General features: G+C 60.0%; 1 non-coding gene across 1 annotated transcript; it reads left to right on the forward strand.

Annotated features, from left to right (window-relative positions):
- The first annotated feature begins 4,208 nt into the window (after positions 1-4,208).
- Positions 4,209-6,023, forward strand: LOC142794708 (small subunit ribosomal RNA). The gene has a single exon (XR_012892563.1). It is a non-coding gene; the product is annotated as a small subunit ribosomal RNA (ribosomal RNA).
- The last annotated feature ends 1,260 nt before the right edge of the window (positions 6,024-7,283 follow it).

Genomic DNA, 7,283 nt, shown 5'->3' on the forward strand with positions numbered 1-7,283 from the left:
GGCAAACCGCGTCTGCCGGGGCGGGGTTTACGACGCCGACGCAAAAGTGGGAACCGCCGCTCGGATGTTGGCCGTTTTTGGCAGAGTGAGTGCTGGCACTCCGGCGACGCGAAAGAGCGCGAATGCGCCCACGAAAGTGGCGTATTTGGACGTGCGTGACGGCGACCGCTGCAGGAGTACGAAAAACCACGTCAGCCGGGGCGAGCGACACACGGCGGTCTGGGTGCTTATCGCTGCTATTATAGGGGCACCCCGGCAGACGCAGAAAAAAAAAAAAAATTTTCGACCTTCTTTTTTGCTGGTCGAGCTCGGGTAACCCAGGTCGCAATGGGAGCCGCGCACGAAAGCGGCGTCGCGAGACGCGTTCGCGGTCGCTAGTCGCACGAGCTCGGCAACCGCGTCAGCCGGCGCGGAGTTCGGGATGCCGACGGCTAAGTGGGTACCGCTGCTCGGATGTTCGCCGTTTTTGGCCGAGTGAGTGCTGGCACTCCGGTGAAGCCAAGGAGCGCCAATTCGTGCACGATATCGGCGTCTTTCGACGTGCCCGCCGGCCACCGCCGCACGAGTACGGCAAACCGCGTCTGCCGGGGCGGGGTTCGCGACGCGTACGCAATAGTGGGAACCGTCGCTCGGATGTTCGTCGTCTTTGGCCGAGCGAGTGCTGGCACTCCGGCGAAGCGAAACGGGGCCGATTCGGGCACGATATCGGCGTATTTCGACGTGCTCGCCGGCGACCGTCGCACGAGTACGGCAAAGCGCGTCTGCCGGGGCGAGGTTTGCGACGCCGACGAAAAAGTGGGAAGCGCCGCTCGGATCTTCGCCGTTTTTGCAGGAGTGAGTGGCGGCCCTCCTGCGAGACCAAGAAGCATCGACTCGCGCACGATATCGGTGTCTTTCGACGTGCCCGCCGGCCACCGCCGCACGAGTACGGCAAACCGCGTATGCCGGGGCGGGGTTGGCGACGCCGACGCAAAAGTGGGAACCGCCACTAGGATGTTCGCCGTTTTTGGCAGAGTGAGTGCTGGCACTCCGGCGAAGCGAAAGAGCGCGAATGCGCCCACGAAAGTGGCGTGTTTGGACGTGCTTGACGACGACCACCGCAGGAAAACGAAAAACCACGTCAGCCGGGGCGAGCGACCCATGGCGGTCTGGGTGCTTATCGCTGCTATTATAGGGGCACCCCGGCAGACGCAAAAAAAAAAAAAAAAATTTTTTTCGACATTCTTTTTTGCTCGTCGACCTCGGGTGACCCAGGTCGCAGTGGGAGCCGCGCACGAAAGCGGCGTCGCGAGACGGCTTCGCGGTCGCTAGTCGCACGAGCTCGGCAACCGCGTCTGCCGGGGCGGAGTTCGGGACGCCGACGGCTAAGTGGGAACCGCCGCTCGGATGTTCGCCGTTTGTGGCCGAGTGAGTGCTGGCACTCCGGCGAAGCCAAACGGGGCCGATTCCGGCACGATATCGGCGTCTTTCTACGTGCTCGCCGGCGACCGTCGCACGAGTACGGCAAAGTGCGTCTGCCGGGGCGGGGTTTGCGACGCGTACGCAATAGTGAGAACCGTCGCTCGGATGTTCGTCGTCTTTCGCCGAGCCAGTGCTGGCAATCCGGCGAAGCCGAACGGAGCCGATTCGGGCACGATATCGGCGTCTTTCCACGTGCTCGCCGGCGACCGTCGCACGAGTACGGTAAACCGCGTCAGCCGGGGCGGAGTTCGGGACGCCGATGCGAAAGTGGGAAGCGCCGCTCGGATCTTCGCCGTTTTTGGAGGAGTCAGTGGCGGCACTCCGGTGAAGCCAAGGTGCGCCAATTCGCGCACGATATCGGCGTCTTTCGACGTGCCCGCCGGCCACCGTCGCACGAGTACGGCAAACCTCGTCTGCCGGGGCGGGGTTTGCGACGCCGACGCAAAAGTGGGAACCGCCGCTCGGATGTTCGCCGTTTTTGGCAGAGTGAGTGCTGGCACTCCGGCGAAGCGAAAGAGCGCGAATGCGCCCACGAAAGTGGCGTGTTTGGACGTGCTTGACGACGACCACCGCAGGAAAACGAAAAACCACGTCAGCCGGGGCGAGCGACCCATGGCGGTCTGGGTGCTTATCGCTGCTATTATAGGGGCACCCCGGCAGACGCAAAAAAAAAAAAAAATTTTTTTCGACATTCTTTTTTGCTCGTCGACCTCGGGTGACCCAGGTCGCAGTGGGAGCCGCGCACGAAAGCGGCGTCGCGAGACGGCTTCGCGGTCGCTAGTCGCACGAGCTCGGCAACCGCGTCTGCCGGGGCGGAGTTCGGGACGCCGACGGCTAAGTGGGAACCGCCGCTCGGATGTTCGCCGTTTGTGGCCGAGTGAGTGCTGGCACTCCGGCGAAGCCAAACGGGGCCGATTCCGGCACGATATCGGCGTCTTTCTACGTGCTCGCCGGCGACCGTCGCACGAGTACGGCAAAGTGCGTCTGCCGGGGCGGGGTTTGCGACGCGTACGCAATAGTGAGAACCGTCGCTCGGATGTTCGTCGTCTTTCGCCGAGCCAGTGCTGGCACTCCGGCGAAGCCGAACGGAGCCGATTCGGGCACGATATCGGCGTCTTTCCACGTGCTCGCCGGCGACCGTCGCACGAGTACGGTAAACCGCGTCAGCCGGGGCGGAGTTCGGGACGCCGATGCGAAAGTGGGAAGCGCCGCTCGGATCTTCGCCGTTTTTGGAGGAGTCAGTGGCGGCACTCCGGTGAAGCCAAGGTGCGCCAATTCGCGCACGATATCGGCGTCTTTCGACGTGCCCGCCGGCCACCGTCGCACGAGTACGGCAAACCTCGTCTGCCGGGGCGGGGTTTGCGACGCCGACGCAAAAGTGGGAACCGCCGCTCGGATGTTCGCCGTTTTTGGCAGAGTGAGTGCTGGCACTCCGGCGAAGCGAAAGAGCGTGAATGCGCCCACGAAAGTAGCGTATTTGGACGTGCTTGACGGCGACCGCCGCAGGAGTACGAAAAACCACGTCAGCCGGGGCGAGCGACCCACGGCGGTCTGGGTGCTTATCGCTGCTATTATAGGGGCACCCCGGCAGACGCAGAAAGAAAAAAAAAAATGGGGACATGGCGTGCGTCACCGTGCGGCTTCGCAGCGTTGCCGAAGTCGCCGAGCCCTTCGACTGAGCCGAACGGCGGACAGGGAACGTTGGTCGGCCGTTCTAACCTGTCGGTGCCACGCCGAGACGTCGTTAAGGAAAACCGCGTCGTGGGCCTCTACGACGCCGTCGAGTCGTTGTACGTTTGGTGTCCAGCGTGTCGGCGGCGAGTAGCGGACACGTCGTTCACGACTTCGGTCTTTCGCAGTCGACGCGAACTTGCGGAGAGTCGTGGTGCCTCACGTTTTCGGCAGAAACCGCGGCGGAATTTTCCCGTGCGTGCGCGCACGACCTCGGTGCTGTGCCGTCAGCGTAGTGTTGCACAAACTCGTGGCCTACCCAAGGTGCGGTACGTTTGCGGCCGTATCCTCGGTGGGAATTTCGTGAGTAGGGTCGCAAATTCTACGACCTCGGCGGGTTTGAGAGCGACGTAGACTTGTGGCACGCTCAACATGCCACACGTTTCGGGGCACACCCGCGGTGAAATTTTCTCGAGTACGCTCGTATTAGGGCCCAAGGAGGTCTGGGTACTTATCGCTGCTATTATGTGGGGGTTCTCGTGAGCGGCGTACGCGAAAGCGACCGGGTGTCTGATATGCGGCGGGCTTCGGCCTCGTCAAGCGTGTCCTCGGGTCTGCTCCAGGGGAATCCACGGCAGTCGTCTGCAGCCTCATCCGCTTGATGCGTTAGGGGCTGGTTGTCGGACGGTGCCGTTTTACCACGATATCGAGGTGTGTTCCGTGTCGTCCTCGGGCGATTCAGATGCGAAAGCGCCGAAGACGCGGGCGTGACCCGTCGTCTGGCGGCTTTGCAGTCTCGGCTCCGTTGCTAGTTCCGGCCGGTCCACCGACAGTGCAGCGGGCTTGGGCAACCCGCACGGCGCGACCGAGTCGATGCAACGAAAAAGAGCGAGCATGAACGTGCTTCTTGCCGCACGGCTCCCACTCGTCTTTCGGGAAGGTTGTGCCGTAGCGAGCTCGAACGCCGTCATCTCGGAGTGCAAAATAAGCGTGTTGGGGCGCCTGAAGGTGGCCTCCGCCGCACACAGACTGCGTCCGGCCCGCCGAGGGCGAGGACGGACGCGCAGTCGAACGATTACCTGGTTGATCCTGCCAGTAATCATATGCTTGTCTCAAAGATTAAGCCATGCATGTCTAAGTACATGCCGAAATAAGGCGAAACCGCGAATGGCTCATTAAATCAGTTATGGTTCCTTAGATCGTTTCTTCCTACTTGGATAACTGTGGCAATTCTAGAGCTAATACATGCAGTGAGCCTGGAGCCCTTTGGGTAACGGGTGCTTTTATTAGACCAAGATCGATCGGGTTTCGGCCCGTATTGTGTGGTGACTCTGGATAACTTTGTGCTGATCGCATGGCCACGAGCCGGCGACGTTTCTTTCAAGTGTCTGCCTTATCAACTTTCGATGGTAGGTTACTTGCTTACCATGGTTGTTACGGGTAACGGAGAATCAGGGTTCGATTCCGGAGAGGGAGCCTGAGAAACGGCTACCACATCCAAGGAAGGCAGCAGGCGCGCAAATTACCCACTCCCGGCACGGGGAGGTAGTGACGAAAAATAACAATACGGGACTCTTTTGAGGCCCCGTAATTGAAATGAGTACACTCTAAATCCTTTAACGAGGATCAATTGGAGGGCAAGTCTGGTGCCAGCAGCCGCGGTAATTCCAGCTCCAATAGCGTATACTAAAGCTGCTGCGGTTAAAAAGCTCGTAGTTGGATCTCAGTTCCAGACGAGTAGTGCATCTACCCGATGCGACGGCTCGGACTGAACATCATGCCGGTTCTTTCTTGGTGCACTTCATTGTGTGCCTCGAGATGGCCGGTGCTTTTACTTTGAAAAAATTAGAGTGCTCAACGCAGGCGAGTCGCCTGAATAAACTTGCATGGAATAATAGAACAAGACCTCGTTTCTGTTCTGTTGGTTTTTGGAATACGAGGTAATGATTAAGAGGGACGGACGGGGGCATTCGTATTGCGGCGCTAGAGGTGAAATTCTTGGACCGTCGCAAGACGAACTACTGCGAAAGCATTTGCCAAGAATGTTTTCATTGATCAAGAACGAAAGTCAGAGGTTCGAAGGCGATCAGATACCGCCCTAGTTCTGACCATAAACGATGCCAACCAGCGATCCGCCTGAGTTACTCAAATGACTCGGCGGGCAGCTTCCGGGAAACCAAAGTATTTGGGTTCCGGGGGAAGTATGGTTGCAAAGCTGAAACTTAAAGGAATTGACGGAAGGGCACCACCAGGAGTGGAGCCTGCGGCTTAATTTGACTCAACACGGGAAAACTTACCCGGCCCGGACACTGGGAGGATTGACAGATTGAGAGCTCTTTCTTGATTCGGTGGATGGTGGTGCATGGCCGTTCTTAGTTGGTGGAGCGATTTGTCTGGTTAATTCCGATAACGAACGAGACTCTAGCCTATTAAATAGGTGCGGGGTTCCCAGCACCTTACAACCTTCTTAGAGGGACAAGCGGCTCCTAGCCGCACGAAACAGAGCAATAACAGGTCTGTGATGCCCTTAGATGTCCGGGGCCGCACGCGCGCTACACTGAAGGAAGCAGCGTGTCTTTATCCCTGTCTGAAAAGACTGGGTAACCCGTGGAACTTCTTTCGTGATTGGGATAGGGGCTTGCAATTGTTCCCCTTGAACGAGGAATTCCCAGTAAGCGCGAGTCATAAGCTCGCGTTGATTACGTCCCTGCCCTTTGTACACACCGCCCGTCGCTACTACCGATTGAATGATTTAGTGAGGTCTTCGGACCGATGTCCGGCGCGGCCTTTCGGTTGCGCCGGTCTGTTGGAAAGATGACCAAACTTGATCATTTAGAGGAAGTAAAAGTCGTAACAAGGTTTCCGTAGGTGAACCTGCGGAAGGATCATTAACGGATTGTGAAGGGTGAGCGCCTCAGCTGCGTCTGCGCCCGACACTTTCTGCCGCTGACCCCGTTTGGACGCGGGGTCGGCTTTTCCCCACGGGGCTGCCTGAATGTGGAGCGGCACCCCGTGACAAATTGTTGCGCCCAGCGGACGCCAACACCGCGACCTTGGACGGTCGGCCAGGTGGCGGACGCGGGTACAAACGGCGCAACGCACTCATAGGTCGGCTTTCGACCCGCCACTGCACCGTGGCTCGAAGCGCTCGAAATGCGCGACCCGACCGCTGCGGGACCGCCTAGTACTGTAAACAGGAGCGGCGGAGCGCGAACGGCGAGTCGTGGTTACGTCGGTAGAAGGCGAGGCTGCGCGTTCCCGAAACGCCAGCCGAGTGCCCTCCCGACCGTTCGAGCGTGCAAGAACGAGACCCGACAATCGCGCGGCGACTGCCAAGTACGAGAGGAACGGCACAAGCGTCGGCGGTCGGTCAAGGAACTGGCGATGTGACGGGTCCGCTGTGCACCAGTGCATACCGTCCCGCCGTCCGCGGCAAGCGCCTCCGCGTCCTCGGGTGACGGAGGCTGCCGGTCGGTTCTTGCAGGCGAGGGATCTCGCTGGCACCGGTTCGCGTTGACGCGCGGCCGGTCATGGCACGGCGATGCGACGGCCGAGGTGCGCAGTACTCGATGGAGGAACCGCACGCTCCGATGACCGTCCCGCCTTCCGCGGCGTATGCGTACCGACCGTAATGGTTGCAGCAGCGCCGGCCGGCTTTTGAATTCGCCACACGAAACACGGTGCGAGATCGCGGTTAGGGGAGCGTCGACGTTGCCAGGCGTTTTGCTTGCTGCCGAGGGAAAGGCGGCACGGCCACGTCGCGCTCGTCGCGATTAGCGGGTCTGCGCGCTTTGGGAAGGTGCCGCAACGACTTGCCGAAAGAGGAAGCACGGAAGAACGAGGGACTTGGACGTCCCGACAATTGAACGCACTTGCGGCCAGGCCCTTGCTGGCTTCGTTCTTCCGCCTCGAGTAGGCTCGTACGCGGCTCCGGCGCCGAAAGTGGTCCTTGGCACCGACTTCGGTGGACGTGGGAAGTGCCGCGCAAGTACGGCGCGCCTGGCTCCACCTGTTGGCTAAAGTAGGCAGCCGGATCGGCATTTTGGTGTGCGGTGGCAAACCGTGGATGCGAAAAAAGCTTGTGCGATTTCGTGGAACAAAAAGCGGGGGTCCCCCTTTTTATGCGGAGGAGACCGACCCGCCCGCCGTGG

The sequence above is a fragment of the Rhipicephalus microplus genome, unplaced genomic scaffold (assembly GCF_043290135.1).
Source record: "Rhipicephalus microplus isolate Deutch F79 unplaced genomic scaffold, USDA_Rmic scaffold_481, whole genome shotgun sequence".
NCBI lineage: Eukaryota > Metazoa > Arthropoda > Arachnida > Ixodida > Ixodidae > Rhipicephalus > Rhipicephalus microplus.